This window comes from Neopelma chrysocephalum, unplaced genomic scaffold (genome assembly GCF_003984885.1).
Source record: "Neopelma chrysocephalum unplaced genomic scaffold, ASM398488v2 Primary Assembly neopelma1_187, whole genome shotgun sequence".
Taxonomy (NCBI): Eukaryota; Metazoa; Chordata; class Aves; order Passeriformes; family Pipridae; genus Neopelma; species Neopelma chrysocephalum.
Window position 1 is genome coordinate 396,321 of NW_020897849.1, and position 23,746 is coordinate 420,066.

The following is a 23,746-nucleotide window of genomic DNA, read 5'->3' on the forward strand; positions in this document are numbered from 1 at the left end:
CAAGTGCCCTCCAAACAAAGGGCTGGTTTAATTTAACATTGATTTGCACTTTGGCTACAAGACACTTGATTTTGTGCCGTTCAGCAGGAGCACAAAACTAAAGAGAGCATCTAACGCTGATTAACATCTGAGTCACGGCGCGCCGGGGGCTGCTCCACCAGCTGAATTTAGCAACTCCACTGGCACTAGAAATCCTCTGCAATATTAAACTTTCCTGGTGGAATTTCCCCCTCCTTCCCTCCCTCCTTCCCTGTGCATATGCTCAGCACACGGTCCCCGAGCCCGGCGGGATGGTTTTGCCATCTATAAAAGGCACCCTGACTTTTCATCAATAAGATGCACGTTGCTGTTTGACAAGAACAATGTGCTCCAGGAACGGGCTTCACAAGAGCTTTCTATCAATCAGGCACCGGGTGGAAAATCAAAAATGACAATGAAACCCTCGGCATTAAATAACCCGCGGGGCCGGGAATTAATCAGGAGGCCGGGGGGTGCTCGACAAACAAATGTGTTTTTAATAAATTGGATTTGAGTATCACTTACAAGCCCTGGATTACCAGCTGGCTGGAGACTGGTTTGATTTGCACTGATAAACTCCAGGGGAGCTGTGCCTGTGTGAATCTGAGGCATTGATGTCACCACGACCTGCTGGGCTTGGTGACATTTAAGAGATGCGGACGCTGATCTTTTTAAGGCAGGCAGAATAAATCTTGTACCAAAAAAAAACAAACAAACCACAACCAAAGTCTCTGATCCTGCTCCCAACTGTCCCCCAAATTATCTGAGGGTTAATAAGAAACTCTGGAAGGAATATTCTTCTCAATATGTAACAGTTCACCCCTTGAGGGAGTGATGAAGGGGAAGGAAGAACGTGTGACATAAAAGGGAGAGGGACTTTTTGCAGGGACATGGAGCGACAGGACAAGGGGAATGGCTTCCCACTGCCAGAGGGCAGGGTTTGACTGGATATTGGGAAGGAATTCCTGGCTGGGAGGGTGGGGAAATCCTGACACAGGTTGCCCAGAGAAGCTGTGGAAGTGTGCAAGGCCAGGCTGGAGCAACCTGGGCTAGTGGAAGGTGTCCCTGCCCACAGCAGGGGTGGAACTGGATGATTTTTAAGGTCCCTTCCAACCCAACCCATCCGTGATTCCATGATTCTATAAATCAGTGGTGTCACCAGCTGTCTGAGCAGAAGAAACTTGGGTGTGACATGAAAAGGGAGGGATAAACCTCTCCAGGAAAACAACACCTACTATTAACTCCCTCCTCTGAGCAAGGGGAGAATGAGTAACCCCTGTTTTTATGGCTTTTCCTTCTTTCCAAACCCTGACATGAGAAAAAAAACCTGCTCCTTCCGTCCTTTGACACCAAGTTTGCTCTCTCCCTGCAGCAGATCCTCTCACCTCTTTCCTCCATCCTTTTATTCCAGTAAAAACCAGAGTATTTCAGAGTCCCTTGATTACCAGACTAAGGACTGAACCCCCTCTCCCCACATTCTTGCTTGAACAAAACACTCTCCAAGGTCAGGAAAACACTGAATAGAATTCCTGGGGTTTGGATTTTGAAACTAGTACCTGTGAGAAGAATTTCAGCTTCTAAGGACTGGAGTTTGAACAGCACAAAACTTAGGAATTTAGCCTGGAATTTGGGGAAGATCTGAGTTCTTTATCTGTTTCACTGAGTGCTGTCTCTTCTTAAGTGACTGAAAATGCAGAAGACAACTGTACCTCAGAGTTATAATCTATTTAATGGTGACAGAAATATGCAGAAAATCAAGAAGCCTACAGAGAGCAGAGTGAGACTTCCAGTTCTTTTCCATCCTGGGAAAAGAGGGAGACAAAACTGAAGAGGTGACAAATTCAAAGTTGAAGTAAAAAGGGCATTTTGTCAAAGATTTCTCGGTTAATCTGCAAATCTCACTGCCCCAAAATAGAGCTGAGGGTTGGAGGTTTGAAGGGTTCCAACCAAAGATGTGTGGATACTATTTTGTGAAATTAAAAAAGGCAGCTGCAATAAATGCAAATTGTCAGAAGAGGTCAGAGGAGAAAATGTATTTTCGACCCTCAAGGGATAAAGCATATCCTGGCTCTCAGAGGCTGGGGACAAATTCCTCCCAGGGCGGAGCTGGGAAGAGCTGAGCCACCTCAAAGGCAGCATCAGGAATTCCACAGCCCTCTGGTCATCCATGAACATCCCCATGTGCCTATCAAAGCCTTCTGATCCCAGTAGGAAGCTCATCCTTCAGGATCATCATCTCCAGCATCATGAGATGCAAAAGCAGGTGTGTCATCTGAATCAATCTCATCTGCAGCCAAATTCCTGCTGGTTTTGGTGGGAACTGTCACTCCAGTCCACCGAGGATCAGCAAACTTCAGGAAAACAAAAAAGCCACGAGTTTGAGTGTTTAAATCCCGCCGATCTCAGCCGGAGCTGGGAGCATCCAAAGAGGAAGTGCCAAACCCCTCACTCGTGTGTGGTTTCTTGTCCAGCCCAGCCAGTCTCATCCATCCTGGACTCCTCTCTGCAATTAGGTCGATAATTAAGAAATAACAGCCCAATATAAATGGAGAGTTGCTGGCTAGCACGGCTCCACCAGGGCTAAATTGAGCGGTAATTCTGCAAAGGATGTTCTCGCCATTAGAAAAATAAAGATCTGTCTCCCCAGCCAATCAATTCAGCAGATAGATACCAACAATCAAATCGTTAAAAATGACTTCTATAAATTACCCAGTCTTCCATCTAATGGAGCCAGAAACATCTGTGAGACAATTTAGAGCTGATATAACCCCGCGTCGGGAGCGCTTTTTCATCCTGATGCTTTTCCCATTCTCCTCAAAGCCGTTGCAGTGGAGCAGCTTTGTTTAATGCACCCATGTGAAAACAGCCTGTATTTCACACCACGGGTTAGCAAAGTGATTCTGGCAGAAATGCTCCGGAATATATGCATTTAATATGGGTGGAATAATTCAATTTCCTCCCTATTATTTCAGCTACGCAGTTACAATCTCCTTAATTCTTCATTAAACCCTCTGGGCTTGAGGGGGATGTTGCCGGGTTTTATGATCTGCCACAGTTCTTTCAAATGAACGTGGAAAGGCACACATTGGAGCAGTTTTAATCATGTGTTTTTTAGGCAGATGTCCTGGTGATTCCAACTAAATCAGAGCCCTTTAGCACCTTGCTTTGGTCATGGCTGGGACTCACGTAAGGGCTTTAGTGGAAGGTGTCCCTGCCCATGGAAGAAGATGGTCTTTGAGGTCCCTTCCAAACCCAGACCATTCTGAGATTCTCTGGTTCTATGGTTGCTGCCACTTGGGCTTAATCCCAGAAGGGATAATGGGATTTAAAGGTGGAAAGCTCTTCCTTTTGCAGCTTCATCCTGAGCACTCCCCAGCCCAGTTCCTCCCAGTGAGTTGGTTTTTGGAAGGGGCAGGGTGAAATGAGTGTTGTCCGTGCTGGCTGCTGTTCTGAGTCAGTCCTGAAACTAAGGAAAATCCTGGGAAAGGGATCCCTGGGCTGGGAAAGGCAGAGCCATCATCACTGTCCATGGGGAGCAGGGTCAGGACTCACCTCTCAGGCAATCCTGTGAGTTGCAGGGAAAAGAACCTGTGAGTTGGTGGCCTCTCAGTTGTGTTTTCCCAGTCCAAGAAGCCCTCAGTAACCTCTGCTTTCCATCACTAATTCTATCCATACCTCACTTCCCAAGGCTCAGCTTCTCCCCTGCTGCTTTTGGATGCAGAGAGAAAAGCGGAGCTAATTTCTCTCTCTGGGCACAATGTGGGATGATCCAGGCTCTGTAAATGGAATTTGGACTGTGCTTTAGGTAGAGGGGGGATTTGGGAAGACCCACAGCTGCCCAACAAGCAGACACAACATCCTGCAGATGGGGAATAAAGCCAGGAAGAGCTGGGTCTAAAATCTCATCTGTGTGTGGCCATTCCTGATTTTTCAACTAGGACCTGTGCAAGTGGGACCAGCTCCTTCTGGAGCTTTGCAACTCTCATGTTGGTTTAAAATAATTCTGCATAATTCTGCATAAAATAATTCTTTCAAATCCTAAAATCAGCTCCAACTTCTCTGGCTCTCTCTCCTTTTCTCTCCAGACATTTTCTTCTCTTGCCTCCACAAAAACCACTCTTCCAGATCCTTCTGTGCTTCCAGCTACTGTCCCATCTCTCTTCACTTCCTTTTATCTCTCTGTACCTCTCTTGCATCCATTTTTTCCCCCCTCTCCATTTACCTACTTCCACCCAGTATCACCTGTCTCCATGGAAACCACTTTGGAATGATTCCTACTTGAGAAGTGGCCAAAACTTTGCTTCATTTTCATCCCCCCCCTCGTGATCTTTCCCTTTGAGTTCTTGTTTTCTCTTACCTCCTGTAATTTGGTGGCACTGTCACCTCTCTGGGTGCTCTCTGAGTATTTCTCTATCCACAACTATTCCCTTCTTCCATTTTCCCCCATGTTTTGGAATCCTCAGGGATTTTTTTACCCATCAACTGGTGGTTTCAGCCTAGGGCAGGTTGGAAACTCTCCCGTACATCCCGCAGGGATTTGTTTCTGTTCTCCAGTCCAAACTTCCCTGATTTGCATCTTCCACCATCTTTCTGAGGTCTCAATTTGCATATTATTTCATCTGGGGAGCACAAATTAGTTGACTTATTTACCTGCCTTGGCAGAGCTCATTTCATAGTCGGGGTCACGTTGATTCCATCATCCATTTTCACCTTCCCCTCATCTGCACTTGTTTACAACTTTATTTGAATTTCCACTGGGGCACTTCAGAAACTGCAGAATTCAGCTCCAGCTTCCCAAAGGACTCCCTTTCCCCTAAACTCTATTACTCTGTTAACAAACACACTTAATAACACCATTTTTTTCCTGCATTCTGGCTGATGAAACTCAAGATCATGTTTGACTTCCCTTTTTCTCCCCTATTCTCCTTAACGCTGCAAAAATCCACCCCTCCCTTATTTGTCCTGACAGCTAAATTACCTCCCCACCTCCCCTAAATCAATATGCCACCGTCTATCTTTGCTTCAGCAATCCCGAAAATGTTGCTGATGACAAGGCACCTGCAATTCCTGGAGCAAAGTGTCCGGAGACATGGAATCCATGTGACTGGGGAGGCCCTGGCACAGGTTGCCCCTGGATCCCTGGAAGTGTCCAAGGGGAGGTTGGACGGGGCTTGGAGCAACCTGGGCTAGTGGAAGGTGTCCCTGCTTGTTGGAATGAGATGATCTTTAAGTTCCCTTCCAATCCAAAGCGTCCTGGGATTCTGTGACTACTGAGCCGTGAGCATCCTGAGCTGTGTCCCGTATTTTCCAGCCCCTCCAGATGTGCTGGGATGGCTTCCCATGACTCCTGAGAAGTTCAGAGTTCATAGAGCAAGTTAATACAGGCTTGATTTTACAGAATCACAGGTTGGAAAAGCCCTCTGAGATCATCCAGTCCAACCTGTGACCCAAGCCCACCCTGTCACCCAGCCCATGGCACTGATGCCACATCCAGTCTGTCCTTAAACACCTCCAGGGATGGGGACTCCACCCCCTCCCTGGGCAGCCCATTCCAATGGCTGAGCACTCTCCATGGAAAACATTCCTTCCTGATATCCAACCTAAACCTCCCCTGGCACAGCTTAAGACTGAGCCCTCTTGTCTTACTGATCCCTGCCTGGGAGAAGAGCCCGACCCCCCCCGGCTCCCCCCTCCTGTCAGGGAGTTGCAGAGAGTGAGGAGGTCTCCCCTGAGCCTCCTCCTCTCCAGGCTGAGCCCCCCCAGCTCCCTCAGCCTCTCCTCACAGCACTTGTGCTCCAGTCCCTTCCCCAGCCTCGCTGCTCTTCTCTGCCCCTGCTCCAGCCCCTCCAGGGCCTTCCTGAGCTCAGGGCCCAGAGCTGGACACAGCACTCCAGGGGTGGCCTCACCAGCGCCCAGCCCAGGGGCACAAGCCCCGCCCTGCTCCTGCTGCCACACTCTTCCTCAGCCAGCCCAGCAGCCATTGGCCCTCTTGCCCCCCTGGCCACCCCTGGGCTCATGTCCAGCTGCCATCCATCAGCACCCCCAGATCCCTTTCCTGCCTGGCCACTCCTGGTTACCCTCAGCCAGGGAAAATCCCCCCTCTAATGGATTACTGATTTCTCTTTGGGGTCTCTTTTCTGCAAAACACTCAGCAACTTGTTTTGTGACTCGGAGAGTGACAAACAGTGGTAATAATTCCAAATGTCACCTGGCAGAAAGCAGTTGCTCCCACACACACTCAATCCCCGCACAGTCACTTATCTCTGAGTGTGGGAGGTGTTTCCATCCTTAATTCCACCTGCTCCGTGTCGTTCCCAGAACTGTGTTTGCTGCTTCCACAAGCAGATAATTTAAGTAATAACAATATAGCCAAGACAAACTGCCTCGTGACCAGTTTAACCTGCAGTTCTGCCTTGATTTTGTTCAACTTTCCTCAACACCTTCCACTATCCCAGGTTGCTCCAACCTGGCCTTGGACACTTCCAGGGATCCAGGGGCAGCCACAGCTTCTCTGGGCAACCTGTGCCACGGCCTCCCCACCCTCCCAGCCAGCAATTCCTTCCCAATATCCCACCTAACTCTGCCCTCTGTAATTTAAATCCATTTTCCCCTGTCCTGGGGTCCTGTAATACAGGGTTAAAGTGGTTTTCACACCAAAAATGGAAAAAATATTCTGGTGTTTTATGAATCACAATATCTCAGGGCAGCAAACTGCACTGCAAGTTCACATCCAGCAATTCCCAGAGTCTCAGAATATTTATTCCTTGTGTTGAACCAGCCACCAAACATAAAGGAACATTTTGTTCCTGGAGCAGCATCCACTCCTAAAGCAGGAAAATTATGTGGGCAGGAGCTTCAGAGATACATCCAAGGCCAGGTTAGACAGGGTTTGGAGCCACCTGGGACAGTGGAAGGTGCCCCTGCCCATGGCAGGGGGTGGAACAAGATGAGTTTTTAGGGTCCCTTCCGACCCAAACCATTGTGTGATTTTATGATCACATCCATGTTGAGCTGCTGTGACTGTCAAAGGATATAAAGGAAGGAGAGATGCTGATAAATTATTTAGGAAAAAAAAGTTGGAAGACACAGGCAAGGTGTGGGCATCCCCATCTCTCCTGGAGGTCAGGAAAAATCATAAAGAAGCAGCAAAGTGTCCCAAAGTTTGTTTCCTGTGGAAGAATTCCTTGTTCTGATTCAGGACATTGCTTGGCCACACGGAGACATTTGGTGTAAATTAGGATGTCTCTGGTGATAACAATGAAGGTATGAAAACTTCCAGCAGCTGGAAGTCCTTCATTTGCAAAATGTTCAGGGATTAGCAGAGGTTAAACACACTCTATAAATGTCAGATGTTGACAGCGCTGCATTCAGCCATAATAAACTTGAAGCAGAGGAAAGTTCCCTTAAAATATCAACCTCTCACCCAACAGTGCTCAGTGCAGGGTTTAAAAGAGGCTGCACATTACTGGCCCATAAATAATAGTAATGAAAAGGTCAAGCAACCTGTTAGGAAAAATCTTACTGCTCTGTGACTGAGCCTGGGAAATCACAGCCGGGATGGAAATGCAGTGGTGGAGCTCTGGTTCTTCTGTTAAACTGAAATGATCCTGGAGTTACAGTGACTGCACAACGTGTCAGAGCTGGGCTGGGCCAAACTTTAAACCATTTAAGCCAGGGTGAAGTGCCGGGTCCTGCCCTTGGGTCACAACAACCCCCTGCAGCTCCAGGCAGGGGGAAGAGGAGCTGGAAAGCTGGAAAAGGCCCTGGGGGTGCTGCTGAGAGCAGCTGGACATGAGCCCGGGTGTGCCCAGGGGGGCAGGAGGCCAATGGCTCCTGGCCTGGATCAGGAATAGTGTGTCCAGCAGGAGCAGGGGAGGGATTGTTCCCTGTGCTGGGACCTGGGGAGGCCCCCCTGGAATGCTGGGGGCAGTTCTGGGCTCCTCAGCCAGGAGAGACCTGGAGGGGCTGGAGCGTGTGCAGGGAAGGGAAGGGAGCTGGGAAGGGTCTGGAGAATTCCTGAGGGAGCTGGGCGGGCTCATCCTAGAGAAAAGGAGGCTCAGGGGGGACCTTCTGGCTCTGCAAGTCCCTGACAGGAGGGGGGAGCCGGGTGGGGGAGGTCGGGCTCTGCTCCCAGGGAATAAGGGACAGGACAAGGGGAAACGGCCTCAAGCTGTGCCAGGGGAGGGTCAGGTTGGATATTGGGAAAATTCCTTCCTGGAAAGGGCTGTCCAGCCCTGGTACAGCTGCCCAGGGCAGGGGTGGAGTCCCCATCCCTGGAAGTGTTCAAAAAACGAGTAGATGGTGAATGAGGTTCATGGTGAACACGGTGGTGGTACTGGGTTGATGTTTGGACTTGACCATAAAGGCCTTTTCCACCCTTAACAACTCTATGATTCTATGAATAAAAATACATTAATTCATACAGCTGACCCAATATATTTTTCCCAATGCTGCCAAAAAAGCAGCATCTCTTTTTTTTTTTCCCCTCTTTTTTCCCACCTCTTGTTTCCAAACACTGAATATCCCTGGGAAACAAAAAAGCCGGTCGGAGAATTTCCAGCAGGTTCTTTATTTTCCCCCCGTTAGATCGCAACAAAGATTAGGTAGGTCAGTGCTGTGCCGTTCAAAAGTTTATTTACTTCCCACTGTGATTTCTCCTTGCAAGAGTAAGGGCAGAGTAACCTTTGGATCTTCAAAAGCTCTGCCACTGCTGTGATTACTCCGAGAGAAATTTGTGTATTGTTGGGTTGGCGGCGAGCGTTCGATGCCACCAGAGATTCCCTTAATAGCTCAGGTGAGCTGAGAAGAGCTGTGGTTCCTTGGATGTTTCTCTGCTGCATCTCATTAATTAATCTCCTCCAGCCAGCTCTTCCCAATCCATTGTACATTCCCTGCTTATACAGCCTTATCGACCTGGCCCTGGGGAAAATCAATTCTTGTAATCTATCTTATTACATTTAAATATATGTACAGAGCCTGATATGGTACAGCAGCAGCGGGGCTTGGGAGAGGAAGGGAAAAAGGGGCTGGGAAGGAGGAGGAAAAGCCCTGCAGGTCTGGTTTTAACGAGTTCAGGTTGTTATAAACTGAAAACAAGGACCTGGCAAAAGGGTCACACGGGTGTCGTGAAGGGATTGGAGCACAAGTGCTGTGAGGAGAGGCTGAGGGAGCTGGGGGGGCTCAGCCTGGAGAGGAGGAGGCTCAGGGGAGACCTCCTCACTCTCTGCAACTCCCTGACAGGAGGGGGGAGCCGGGGGGTGTCGGGCTCTGCTCCAGGGAACCAGCAGTAGGACAAGAGGGCTCGGCCTCAAGCTGGGCCAGGGCAGGGTCAGGTTGACCATCAGGAAGGAATGTTTTCCATGGAGAGTGCTCAGCCATTGGAATGGGCTGCCCAGGGAGGGGGTGGAGTCCCCGTCCCTGGAGGTGTTTAAGGACAGACTGGATGTGGCATCAGTGCCATGGGCTGGGAACCACGGCGGGGTTGGAGCAAGGGTTGGGCTGGATGATCTCAGAGGGCTTTTCCAATCTGGCTGATTCTGTAATCCTGTGATTCATGGGAGGGCAAGCACAGCCTGGGATGTGTGTTCCCATAAATCCATGGCATGGCTGACCCTCCTGCTGTCTCATCTAAGGATCCTCAAGTCTTACAAGAGTCAGGCACCGATCTCTGCTCCCTGTGAGCAAGGACAGGACCCAGGGAAGGCCTGGAGCTGTGCCAGGGGGGTTTAGGTTGGATTTTAGGGAAAGGCTCTTCCCCCAGAGGGTGGTTGGGCACTGACCAGGCTCCCCAGGGCAGTGGGCTCTTCCCAAACCTGCCAGAGCTCCAGGAGCATTTGGACAATGCCCTCAGGGACAGGGTGGGGTTGTTGGGGTGTCTGGGCAGACCAGGAGTTGGAGGATCAATGATCCTTGTGGGTCCCTCCCAGCTCAGGATATTCTGTGATTCTCTGAAGGGCCTTTGCAGTCCTGCTTTTAACTCTTGATTTCCCTGCTGTTTTGGCCAAAATACCATGTCTTTCAAAGGATATCCATATTTCTTCATCAGTCCAATCAAAAACTGCATTCTTCTTCTTCTTTTGTTGTTATTAAATCTGTTTTCATATGTAAGGAGAACTTGATAGATAAGGTGACCTGAATTTCCACAAAGATTGTTGCCCAGAGAAGCTGTGGCTGCCCCTGGATCCCTGGAAGTGTCCAAGGCCAGGTTGAGCAACCTGGGATAGTAGAAGGTGTCCCTGCCCGTGGCAGGGGTGGAACTGGATGATCTTTAAGGTCCTTTCCAACTCAAACAACTTTTTGATTCTGGGACTGTCCTGACAAAAAATAGAAAAGGCCAAAAGGATGATCTGGGCATGTAAAGGTTATTCCCTGGGAAAACCACGGTGGAAATCTTCTTAAGGCACAGCTGCTGCCAGGAGAGACTGAACTGCAGAGAAACTTTGCTCAGTGCTGCTGAAGTTGTGCCTGTACAACAGGATGACTGAAATCTGGGATTACATCACATCCAAAAGGGAGATAATTCATTCTGCATCTTTATTTTCACTCGCATGAAGTGTGAGGAGTAGTGGAACAGGCCCATCAAGAAGTCAGAAGTTGATGTGCAGGCACCACAAACCTACAGACAGAGAGTGGGTTTGTTGAGGCTGAGTTGTGGAACAGATGGAGCTGTTGATAAGAGCTGATTTTTTTTCTTTAAAACAAGAAAAGAATTCCTTTAAAAGTGAATTCCTTTAAAGGTGAATTCCTTTAAAAGTGTCCAACGAAAGCCCTGGAGACTCTCCATCCAGGTAAAGCAGCACAGAGTGCTCCTGGCTGGTGTTATCCCATTTTTCCTACGTTTTCACTTGAGGTGGAAAGTGGGTGAGGCTTCCACAGCAACTTGAACCCAGAGAAGCCTCCCCGTGACCCAGAACCACCTGGGAGAGGACAAGTGCCCAGGATTAGGGTAGATGCACCAAAATAACGTGAAAACACGATTTTCCAACGGGAATCTGCACGGGTGCCTTTCATCCTTCTCCTCCAACAGCTCTGCCCCTCTCCTTTGTTTTTCCTTCACGAGCCGACTTTACAGAGAAGGGACAGGAGGGTGGAAGAGCCTTGCTCTGGCTGCTTTCCCTCTGACAACAGAGGCAATGGTGCTGCGAGCCCTCCTTCAAGGGCTGGATTGATGTCCCTGCCTCATGTTAGACCCAGCTGGGAGAAGGGGAATTAGGCCTTGTCTTTCAATTACTGCTGTTTTGCTCAGGGCCTCACACCGAAGCCTCCCAGCGGAGAAGTCCCTTCTTGCCGCTTGTAATCTCCGGATTGTATTTGAAAATAAAGCTTTTAATTAAAACTGGCGTTTCTCAGCTTCCCACTGGCAGCCAACATCTGCCTGGGAAGGGAGATCTTTTGTGACACTTGCAGTGCAGAGAGAGTAAACGAATTCCCGCTCTCCTGCTGGAGATGAGACGGGAACGCGCGAGCTCCTCGACGCTCGGGTCCGTCAGAGACCCCGTCATCATTTCCCAGCGGCAAGGGGGTTAATCCCACGACCTGGCAGCATTCCAGCTCCATGATCTCCCTCTCAAATCCCCCACCCTGCAGTTCCACACGTGATATAATCCCCCTTTCCCATGTCCTGTCATTATAGAACCAGAGAATCGCAGAATACCCTGAGCTGGAAGGCACCCTCAGGGATCATCCAAGTCCAGTCCCTCTCCAGACACCCCAACAACCCCACCCTGGCCCTGAGGGCATTGTCCAAACACTCCCCGAGCTCTGGCAGATTTGGGAAGTGCCCACTGCCCTGGGGAGCCTGGTCAGTGCCCAACCACCCTCTGGGGGAAGAGCCTTTCCCTAAAATCCAACCTAAACCCTCCCGTGGGAGCTGCTGATGCACAGGGTTAAACAGTAGCTTTTTCCCAACTCCAGTACACTCCCCCTGATCTGAAGACAAACCCTGTGGAAAATTTCACTCCCAGAGCAATATTTCAGGAGAGTTTTCAGCAGCTGAAAAGGACCATTTCAAATGCTGTCACCTAAGAAAGACCATAACAACCCTGTCTGCGTTATCTCCCTTAATTAACATCCAGGAAAGTCTAAACGGTAAAATTCTTTAAGGACTTGAATTGTAAATTTCTTTAAGGATTTGAATTGCACAATGACACAATTCCATCCTCTTTTGAGATCTTTTAAATGTAATGTGACTCTTTCTGTGTTCTAAGCGAGGATCTTGACGTGGGAGTTGATTTTATTGTGGCTGTTTCTCGGGGGGTCCTGGGGGCAAGGGTTTTCCTCTGCTGGCTGTCCTGTGTTCTCACAGGGATTCTCATCCTCCCCCCTGCCCTTCAGGCACTTTGTGCCCCAAATCTGTCACGTTCAGCCTAATCCTGGCGAGGGAAAGTGGGCAGAGGGCAGATGGAAGTGACTTATAGACAATATCTCTGACGGTCACATTAGACATCTGCGCCCTGACTTTTACAAGTTTCGTGATGTCCTGGAATTCCATCAACCAAAAAAAAAGTGAAAAAAAAAAACCCAAACCCGGGTGGGAAATGATGATGATACAACACCAGGAGATAAGAAATCAGCATCAATTATCCTCCAGCACTGAAGTGATGAGAGTCAAGGAAAAACAATAAATAGAAAACAAACGTGGCCTCCAGGAGTTTGTTCAGAAATTTCCATGGCAATAGCACTGCGTGTTCCCAAACATGGAATAGCCTCAGATCAGACATTAAAGCTCAGAATCCTCTCTGCTAATGCACCGTTTCTGTCTGATACAACTGGTATTACCCTGCAGATATTTCATGGTTTTAGCAGCTTTTTCCCCTCCCATCGTTAAATATTTAATAGTTCTAAATTGTCACTTTAATACTGAGCTGGGCCACGGACTGAGTTGTGCAAAGAGGGAACTGTTTCTCTGAGTTACATGTTGAGGATATGCTGTGTTTACATTCCTAATGTGTGTGTATCACACAATCAAGGTTGTGGCTGCCCCTGGATCCCTGGAAGTGTCCAAGGCCAGGCTGGACAGGGCTTGGAGCAAGCTGGGATAGTGGAAGGTGTTGGGGTTGGAACTGGATGGTCTTTAAGGTCCCTTCCAATCCTAATCTTTCCATGAATCCAGGAAATAACTTGTCCATCTTTTCTGGTGACAATTCCCACTGAGTGGAACAGCTGCAAAAAGCAGATATTCCTCCATATTCCGTAGCACAGCGTGGCCCTCTGGGATAATCCTGACAAAAACAAGACCTGTCTGGTCCGGGCACTTCCCAAAATGAGCTGAGTGAGCTCTTTTGAAAAATCTTACCCTTAAAGTGTTCTGAGGTCCCTGAAGAGCAAATGTGATGGGAGTGGACATTTCCCTGTGGGATCTGACGCCTCAGGCCTTGGCTGCCTTTCGGGGAGGGCCATTGAATTAATTCAGCCCTGTTGTGCTGCCATCAGGATGTTCTGCCCTCAGAGCAGGGCCTGCCCTGGGCACGTGCTGGACAGCCATTAAAAGATCAGGACTGCAATCCAAATTTGGATAAAGATGTGAACAGACAGGCCCCGAGTTGCACGGGGGTAAATCTCGGTGGCCTGGGGATGTGGCACTGCTGCAAGTTCCCTGGGATTGACTGGCAGTGAAAATCAGGGAAAATTGGCCTGAGCCTGCTTTGTGAGGCGGAAAATGAGTGTTTGAGGTGAAGTTGTCCAACAGTTTGGTTACGAGGGAGTGTGAGCAAATCAGTCTTGTATTTCCTCCCCTTTACAGGCAGAAAATCTCTGTGTAACTCACTGCAGAAAAGATGAGGCTGAAAAGCAAGCTGAGATCTGAGCCAGAGCTTAGATCTCCATCAAAAACTGTGGTTTGTGTTTTAAAACTGAGCCTCCAGGTCCAAACCTCCCAGTGCTCCAGAGCCTGGGCTGAAACTGTAACCTGGTCAATGGGATTTTGGCCATCGCTTGGACTGATTCAACACCACGAGGCCTCGGGATGTTTCTGGGCTTGGTGTGTCCCTGTGACCACAAGTGTCCCGTGGTTAAGGGCAAACACCAGCCCTGGGTGGGGACAGGGAGGATGAACACACCCCTGGGGACACCCAGGAATGAGGAGGAGAACCCTGACTCTCCTGCAGGGAAGAGCTCAGGGTGGTGACACGACCCTCCACAACAAGAGTTTGGAAGGAGAATAAGATGTGCTGGGTTTTTGTTATTTTAGGGTTGAGATCTATGTGAAGCTCCTTCCCTTTTTCCCCTGGAACATAATTCCCAGCTCTGATTTGGCTTCGTGTTTAGCCAGGAACGGATCAAGGGTATCTCAGAGCATCTGCCTTGGACTGGGCTTAATCAGGAATATCAGACCCTCATCTTGCTGAGCAAAATTCTCTACTGCAGGCAGGAATGTTATTAAGCAAATATTCACCTCCTGATTTTCCCAAGGGATTTAAACACCTCTCTCACCTCTCTTCCATCTCAGCAGCACCGCAGGCTGAATAGATGCAGGAATTTTCCTGCCCTTGGGAACAATCTTTCCCCGAGAACAAAACCCAACAAACTGTAATTTGGCAGCCGGTGTCATCTCCAGCATAATCAAGTATTGACTTAATTAGAAACCCTTTTAAGTGATGCACTGGGAGAAAACCACATCTTTTTTCAAAGTATTCCTCATTTGTAATTATTATTTCACTTGTGAATCTTCCACACTCCGTTGAAAATGCCATATGGAAAACAAATTAGTTTGCTACAGTGACTAATGTTTACTGCCACTGCTGCTCTCCAGTTTTTGGGCCAAGTTTTTAAATCATCAGTCCTTTCTCTGGCAGAGCTGACAGTGGAATTGGTCTGGAGGAGCAAAGCGTGGAGAGACTAAAACGATCCTGCTTTCCCTGGGAGGGGGGTGATATTCCCGGGATGCCGATGAGCTCCACAGCCACACAGTCATTTGCACCTTTCTTTAGCTCATTCCCTCCACTTGGAATAATAAAATAGAACACAATTGGCTTAATTATCCTCTTGTACTGCACCTGTCGCTCCAGGCTCGTGTGTCTCCCCTTCACTTGGCTCTTCCCTGATCCTCCAGGAGAACACCGAGTGCTTTTTTCCCTTCCCTTTCATGTAAGTGTAGGAGTTGCTTTAGTGACTCTCAGGGTTATCCCTTTAGTGACTTTCAGGGTTATCCTGCTTCCCTTTTTTTTTTTGTTTTTGAAGCCAGGCCTTCAGTTGGATTCTCTCTCACCTTCTCCGCGTGTTCTGAACCGTTCCCAAACAGCCAGGAGGGCAAGGAGCTCCTTTGTTGGGAGTGTTTGGCCTCTCACCACACACTCACTCGGGTAGAAGTCCTTTGCTCGCCTTCCAGGTTATTGCAACAACCAGAAAAGATGGGATTTCACTTTTCCTTGCAAATGGAGTTGGGAGGGACCATCTGGACACGTGTAAAATCGGCAGCAGTTTTTGGCTCCCGTGCTCCGGGAATTTCATGGAAGTTCTGATCAAAGTTTCCATGGCAGAGTCCTCCACGGGCGAGTTCTGTTTCTAGTGGCCATATGGAATTCCTGTAGGTGAGGAGGCACCTGGAGGATGTGTATTTAAAAAAAAATAAGGATTGGAAACACGGATCAGAAAGAAGAAAGGAGTAAAACACTTTGTCACCCAAAGACACGAGCACAAAGTCTTGGAGAGTGTGGGATTTGCTCAGGACCAAGGAATTGAGGGTTTGGCCTGTTTGTATCATTATTAGGTGTTATTTATTGATAATAATACATCTAATCCCCACGTGGAGGACAGGACAGTTGGCAGCAGTGACTCCATTAGCCAAAATTACGAGTGTTTCAAAACACCATCTGCTGCTGGTTTTACCTCTGAGCGACGAAAATAGAAACCCAATTTACATCCTGGACTCTGCTGAGGACACACTGCTGGGCACAGGCTTGGTGATTGAAAGGGAAATTGCTCCTTGCTGTTCCCATTCCTGTCTGTCTGGATCTCCTGCCTTCCCATTCCCAGTGTCCGATGGATTCGGATGCTCCCGTCAGCTCCTGCACCTCTGCAGTGTTTAATCATTTGTACACTGACCCTCACCAGGAATACAGGGCAAAAATGTTCCCAATTATCACAGGCAACCACATCCTATGGAGGGGAAAGTACCCTGCTACTCCTACCTCAGGAATCTTTGGGATGAAAAGGAAATACAGGAATTTAAGCCAAAATCCCACATTAAAAACGTGCAGGACACAACACACACCTTGGAACAGGAAACGCTGTTCGTGTGGCAAAGCGAAGCACTTGAAAATTCGGGAATGGCAGATTGATTGTTGCCATGGAGAAGGCCTTGGGAGCATTAATCACTGCCTGGAATGGTGGGAAGGAAATGAAGTGTGAGGACACACACGGACCCAGGATGTGGAAACAACCCATCCCCTCACTGTTCGTTAGTCCCACAGCTTTATCCTGGGCATGGAATGAGGTGTCCTGCAGGAGGGAACACTGTGGAATCATGTGTTTAATGTTCTGGACCCCTCTGGGCTTAGAGGCCTTGTGGAGTAACCACAAAACTGGAAATAAAAGCACAGAGCAGGGGCAGGATCCAGATGGGAATCAGCCCAGATTCCAGGATGCTCCAGGGGGTGAAGCCACTCACAGTGTAAACGCTGAGGAACTCTCGGCTCTGTCACGAGTTGTGTGATCCTGAGGAGACTCTCCTGCTCTGTGCCTCACTTCTAGGTGTCTGTAAAACAGGGATAATGGGGCTGTGTTTCCAAATGCCTTTGGGAGCAGGGAGAAGAAGGTTATTTAAGCTCAATGTGTTATGAGCATTTCTCAGTGTAAGTTAAAGCTTTTTCAAAATATAATCCTGGAATCACGGAATGGTTTGGGTTGAAAGGGACATTGAAACCATCCAGGTCCAACCCCAACACCTTCCACTAGCCCAGGTTGCTCCAAGCCTCATCCAGCCCAGCCTTGGACACTTCCAGGGATACAGGGACAGCCACAGCTCCTCTGAGCAACCTGGGCCAGGGCCTTCCCACCCTCCCAGCCAGCAATTCCTTCCCAATATCCCACCTATCCCTGCCCTCTGGCAGTGGGAAGCCATTCCCTGCGTCCTGTCCCTCCATGCCTTGTCCCCAGTCCCTCTCCAGCTCTCCTGGAGCCCCTTTAGGCCCTGCAAGGGGCTCTCAGGTCTCCCTGGAGCCTTCTCTTCTCCAGGTGACCCCCCCCAGCTCTCCCTCCCAGAGCAGAGGGGCTCCAGCCCTCGGAGCATCTCCTTGTTCTCCTCTGGACTTTCTCCAGCAGGTCTGTATCCTCCCTGTGCTGGGGGCCTCAGAGCTGGACACAGCACTCCAGGTGGGGCCACATAACCTTCATTTTGATGTCTGTCTTTGTTTCCCTCTCCCTGCTTTGCTCCCTGTTCCCCATTCCCATCGATTAAAAAAGATCCGGCTCTTCCGGCGCCCTTTTCTGTGAGCATTGGCTGCCCTTCACTCACCACTTGGGTTTAATGTTCCCAAATTTTATTAACCAGTTATTTACGAGCTGCCAAATCAAACAGATTAGCAAGCAAGACTCAAAACAAGACAAAAGATCCCGTGTTAGCCTCTCACTGGGTAAATAATCTGCTTGGGTCCTGCAGGATTAATCAGTTTGCTGCTTCCCCATTCCTGATCATCCCGGCAAATAACACACAACTCCGGGCTCTGCTTCCCTTGCCTCTGGTGCACACACAGCCAGTTGACTGCAGGATTCCTTCCAGGCAGGAAAAGAACAAATTTCACAGAATAACTCTCTGGAAAAGCTGGAGATCCCCCCCCACAAACCTGAGAGCACTGGGGGGGGGGTGAGTGGAACATTAGAGATAAAAACGTTGCCCAAAATGGGATCAAACATCTGCAGAGACGTGGAGTGATGGAGCATCCCCAGCACGTGGCCACAGCAGCTGCTGAGGACAGGAATGTTCATTTTTGGTTGGTTTATTGTATTTTATAAGGATCTGATTAGGGAAGTAATTCAGGCCCCTGCTTGGTTTTAATCTGTCAGGTCTGTTGAGGTAGCAAACATCATGGCCAGCACATTTTGGGCTGAGCCAGCTCCTATTTCTGGGAATCACAGAAGGGTTTGGGTTGGAAAGGACCTCAAAGATCATCTCATGCCATGGGCAGGGACACCTTCCACTCTCCCAGGTTGCTCCAACCCGGCCTTGGACACTTCCAGGGATCCAGGGGCAGCCACAGCTTCTCTGGGCAACCTGGGCCAGGGTCTCTTCACCCTCCCAGCCAGGAATTCCTTCCTAAAATCACAACTTCAGCACAGCCTGAGGTGTTTAACACAAGCAATGAGACAGGACAGTCCCCTAATTACCCCTAATTTCCCCTAATCACCCCTGGTGTTCTCACAGGATCCCCCTGAGCTGATCCAAGGAAATACCTGACTTTTCAAAGCAGTCCAAGAGTCTGTTCTTGTTTGGATCTCCCACATGATATGCAGATTAACTGATGACTATTAAATCCTTGGCAGCCACAGGTACAGGTTTTTTAACCCCACTGGAAGTCAGCAGATAATCCAGTGTGACCTCCTGCCACCTCCTGCCTGTCCCAAGGAGCTCCTGTGACACCCAGGCAGGACACAGAGGATTTAACCTGTTCCCTCAGCTTTTCCCATCTTTAATTATTATGGCACTTGAACAAGGTGGCTCTTGGAAAATTCACTCTTGGAAAAGCAAACACTGCCAATGGATGGCAAACAGAGGACTTTTCCCTGTTCATTCCTATGGATTTGGGCTTGTTTAAAGCTTCCATAATGAGCTAAAGGAAATACAGGCACATTTCAATTAAAGAGCTACGATATCCCTGGGGAAACCTCTCCAAGAAAACTGTGTAAGGAAACAACCTGACTGCTCTCCAGTTTGGGTTTGGATACATGAAATTAAAAGTTCTCCTGAAGAATAAAATATTTCCTGCTTTAGGCAAACTTGTAGCCAAGTGATGTTGATCCATTTTCCTCCAATAAAGCTCAGGCCATTGGATTTAACCCCAGGTTTAAATTTGCCCCAAAGATCCGCCATAAAATTGAGGCTTGTTCACTTGGATTTCCCTGTGGGAATGGAAGGGTTTCAAGGAATGAATATCCAGGAGCACTAAAAATTACTCTTAGTTTTGAACAGTGAACCACCAATAACAAGCTCCCAGCCTTGAAGAGCTTTGAGTGTTCCTACTCCATTTTTAAGCTGCATCCACATCGTTGGAAGTGTCCAAAAAACACATGGAAGTGGCACCTGAGGACACGGTTTTCAGAGTCACAGAATCATCAGAGTGGGAAGGGACCTCTGGAGATCACCCAGTGCTGGTCTGATGGTTGGACTTGTTGATCTTGGAAGTCTTCTCCCACCTTAAGAATTCTAAGATTCCATGATTTTGAAGTTCCATCCCACCCCGCTTTTAAATCTCCTACTTGGTTTGTGAACTGCTGTTGCACACTGGGTTGGACAATGTGTTGGACAAGCTGAATTATAGAAAAAATGTCCCTTTAACAACAGTGGAGTTGATGTCCCAAAACCTGACGACTCCCAAGGGACTGGGGATGGGATTCAGGACAAGAGCAGCGTGGAATTAGAAGGATCTCCTCCCCTTTCCAATGGATAAAGAGACAAATCGCAGCAAAACTTCCACGACAGAGGGTGAAGACTGTCAGGATTTGTATCCAAGCTCCCTGATTTTTTTCAGACCCCTTTGCAATGCCCCTGGGGTGGGGGACAGGAAAGAATTCCCCATCCTGTGGGACCCCTGAGCTTTCCTCCACGTGCTCCCTCAAGGAGATCCCACCTTGCACAGTAGAAAAGTAGTTTCTGTTCTTATCTTTCCTTCCTTTTTTTCCTGTCTTGTGCCTTTTCCATGGTGGCCACACCACCCCCAGGCTGAGGCTGAGCTCCTCAGCTATAAAGGGTTTCCGTGTCACTTGGGATGCAGCATCCAGGTCCCATGGACAACTAATCCCTCCAAATCCAGGCTGTTATTCCATGTTTCTGTGAAGCTCAGCACACAGACCACAGCCTGGCCTTCCTGGGCGCTGGGGAAGCACAAAAAAACTACCAGATGAATCTCAGATAAAGACTTTTCCAGGGAGGAATTCTGCATTTTAAAACTGAGGGAAGGAGCTCCTCAGCTATAAAGGGTTTCCATGTCACTTGGGATGCAGCATCCAGGTCCCCATGGACGGCCAATCCCTCCAAATCCAGGCTGTTATTCCATGTTTCTGTGAAGCTCAGCAAAGCCCCACCGTGCACACCACAGCCTGGCCTTCCTGGGCGCTGGGGAGGCACAAATAACTACCAGATGAATCTCAGATAAAGACTTTTCCAGGGAGGAATTCTGCATTTCAAAACCGAGGGAAGGAGGGAAGCATCTAATGATGCCGAGAAAGAAGAAATGAATATTAACTGAGGTAACTTCAATCTCTTTTCAATCTCTCCCTCCCTTCAGACAGAGCAGAAAGGAGGGATAATGATCAAAACAGGGATTGTGAAAGCAAAGTGTGAAAGCAAAGCTCCCAGGCCTTGTCCCTCAGGCACCAGGAGCGAGGCCAGAGCCACTCTCCGAGTCCCCCAGTCCTTGATGCTCCCGGCAGGAGGCCCTTGGATGTGTCCGAGATGATGCTCCAGCCCAGCCAAGTTCTGGGATGAATGGACTCCACGGGGGGTGCAGGTCAGGGAACATTGATGTTAAACACTAAATCCTCCTGCTTTTGTGCTGGAGCAGCTGGAATCCGGCTCCATCCAGCTCCTGGATTTACAAAGGGAACTGCACAGACCACCCCTGACAAGGCAGAGCAGTGATCACCTGAATCCATGGATTTCTTTTCAGTTCAGCCTGTGGGACGCTGTGCTGTGAACCCCCACATTCATTTCTGCAGCCCTTTAGTCCTTTCTGTGCATTAATAAGACAAATTCTGGGGGGGAAAAAAAACCCCAATACACAAAGTGCTCTGTGTTACCAGAAACACCTTAATTTGGATTTTATTTGTGCTGAGGGATGGGTGACGAGTCAGCTCTGATGATATTTCGGGGTTTGGGTGCTGGAATGAAGCTGAATTTGAGTTTAAGCCCAGAGGACTGTTCTGCAGAGGGAGATGTGGGCTGTGCTCAGGCCACCACGTGTGTTTAGGGTGGAACAGGAACATCACCCAAACAACCAGACCCCTGCAGAGGGACCTTGTGCAGTTCCTACACTGAGCTGGGAGGCCTGAACACCCTCATTCCTTCCTCTCCTGCCCCAGGAACACCTCAGGCTGGTTGGGAAGTTTAAACTCAGTTAAAACCAGTTGTTACAAACTGGATGAACCACTTAGGAGGGAGACAACGGACTGCGAAAAACCCACTTGTAAAACACAATCTGAACACTCTGAAATATCCTCAGGTCTCTCCAATTTGCCTTTTTTTTTTGCAGTGCTTGGGAATTCCAGGATTATTCACACACTCCTTGCTTGGAATTGCTCCAATCAGGCCCTTCTTTTTTTTGGTCATTCAATCAGTAATTAGGCTGAGTGAAGAAGAAAGCCAAAGAAACATTTGGGAAAGGATTTTTACTGTTCCAAGGATTTAATATTCGGGCATTATAGACCTGAGTAAATTCTAATTGTGTTTCTAACTCTACGTTTAATAAATGGACCATGGAGAGGTTAAAAAAAAATAAAATAAAAAAGGGCTGTGAGCAGTGGGAGGAAAAAACAGGAAATGAGGCCATGAATCAAATCTGGTTTCGGAGATGACAGTGGGGCTGGATACAAATCCAACAGTCAGATAAAAGGGTATCAACATAAATAATCACAGATTAATATGACATTATGTTAATATATTACACTTTAAGGCCCATGGGTAAATCTGAGGGCCCTGACCTGCTTTATGTCACATTCACCTTTTCTTTATTTTGCTCAGAAAAAGGGGAATAATTCATCCTTGATCAGGGTGTGAATTTTGATGGCTCAGGAAATCAATCCATGCAGGTTTGGCTCTCCCTGGATATCAACAGGGAACTGTTGTCGATGTGGCAAAATCCAGGCAGGTTCTGGTCTTGAACTAAAGACAATAAAACTCTGACTATGAAAAGTGAAATAGTGACTAAAACATGAATTCTGAGGTGAGCCCTGAATCTGCAGCTTCTGCAGGAGCAGAATTGGGACTGAAAACAAAGGAATTCAGCCCTTTTTTATAACCAGCTCTTTGGATGAGTTTGCAAAGCTCGTTTAGAGGAATTTGATGGCTTGGATTAATTTGCCCTGCAGGTCTGACTTGCGCCAAGAGCACCAAGGGCAGCAGGATTTGGCACAGCAGGAGTGTGAAGTCCTGCACGTGGGTCAGGGCAACCCCAGCAGGAATCCAGGCTGGGAGGAGAATGGATTGAGAGCAGCCACGAGGAGAAGGACTCGAGGGTGTTGGTGGAGGAGAAGCTGGAGACGCCCCATCCCAGAACCTCCCGTGCCCTGGGCTGATCCCACAGCGGGGGCAGCAGGGCAGGGGGGGATTCTGCCCCTCTGCCCCCTCAGGGGAGACCCCCCTGCAGAGCTGCCTCCAGCCCTGGGAACAACAGCAGGAGGACGTGGAGCTGCTGGAGAGAGTCCAGAGGAGGCCCCAGAGCTGCTCCCAGGGCTGGAGCCCCTCTGCTCTGGAGCCAGGCTGGGAGAGCTGGGAATGTTCCCCTGGAGAAGAGAAGGCTCCAGGGAGACCTGAGAGCCCCTTGCAGAGTCTAAAGGGGCTCCGGGAGAGCTGGAGAGGGACTGGGGATAAGGGATGGAGGGACAGGACACAGGGAATGGCTTCCCAGTGCCAGAGGGCAGGGCTAGATGGGATATTGGGAAGGAATTCCTGTCTGGGAGGGTGGGGAGGGCTGGAATGGATTTCCCAGAGAAGCTGTGGCTGCCCCTGGATCCCTGGAAGTGTCCAAGGCCAGGCCGGACGGGGCTTGGAGCAACCTGGGCTAGTGGAAGGTGTTGTGGTTGGACCTGGATGGTCTTTGATGTCCTTTCCAACCCAACCCTTTCAGGATTGTCTGTATGTCCTGAACATACATCGTTTCCTCAGGAAATCTTCACTTCCAGCAGCAGGCCTGGGTTCCGCCCGGCAGGGAAGACTAATTCCAGACTTTGAGCATTTGCAGACTTTGCTACAACGTTCATTTGCTGATTAAGGAGAAACTTAGGACCTATCCAAGCCCTTCCATGCCGAACATTTCCCAGGAACAGACGACCAGCAGGGGAGAAGGGGGAAAGTCACACAGTACAACGTGCTCGCCGTGACAGTGACCGAGCAGGACGATCCTCCCCGGAGCAATCCCTGGCAGCAGGTGTGCAGTGAGCCATCCCCACCTCCCCCAGCCAGGCTTTTAAAGTCCTGAGACTCCAATTTAACAGCAAGTTGTTCGTGGGCTCATTAGGATTTATTTGGGAATGTCTGGCAACGCCGTCCTCCGCTGCTCTTTGAGTGGAATTTATGTCAGGAAAACTGAGCGTTGAGTGGTAGAAGAAATGGTTTTGCCACCGAGGAATATGTTCAGACAAGGACAAGGTTGGACAAGAGGATTGTGTTTTAGCAAAGGATCAGGCAGTTATAATCTGGGTATGGGAATGGGTATGTGGAAAAGCACATGGCACCAGAAAAAGTGAAGGATTTTAACATAATAATAATAATAATAATAAAAATAAAATAATAATAATATAAAATAATGATGATGATAATATTAATAATAATCAGCATCTAAACCTTTTATGGTGCACTGGG

General features: G+C 48.8%; 1 long non-coding RNA gene across 2 annotated transcripts in view; it reads left to right on the plus strand.

The window, feature by feature from the left end:
- Positions 1-23,746, plus strand: part of LOC113976854 — a 44,601-nt gene that overhangs the window by 19,907 nt on the left and 948 nt on the right. The window lies entirely within an intron of this gene.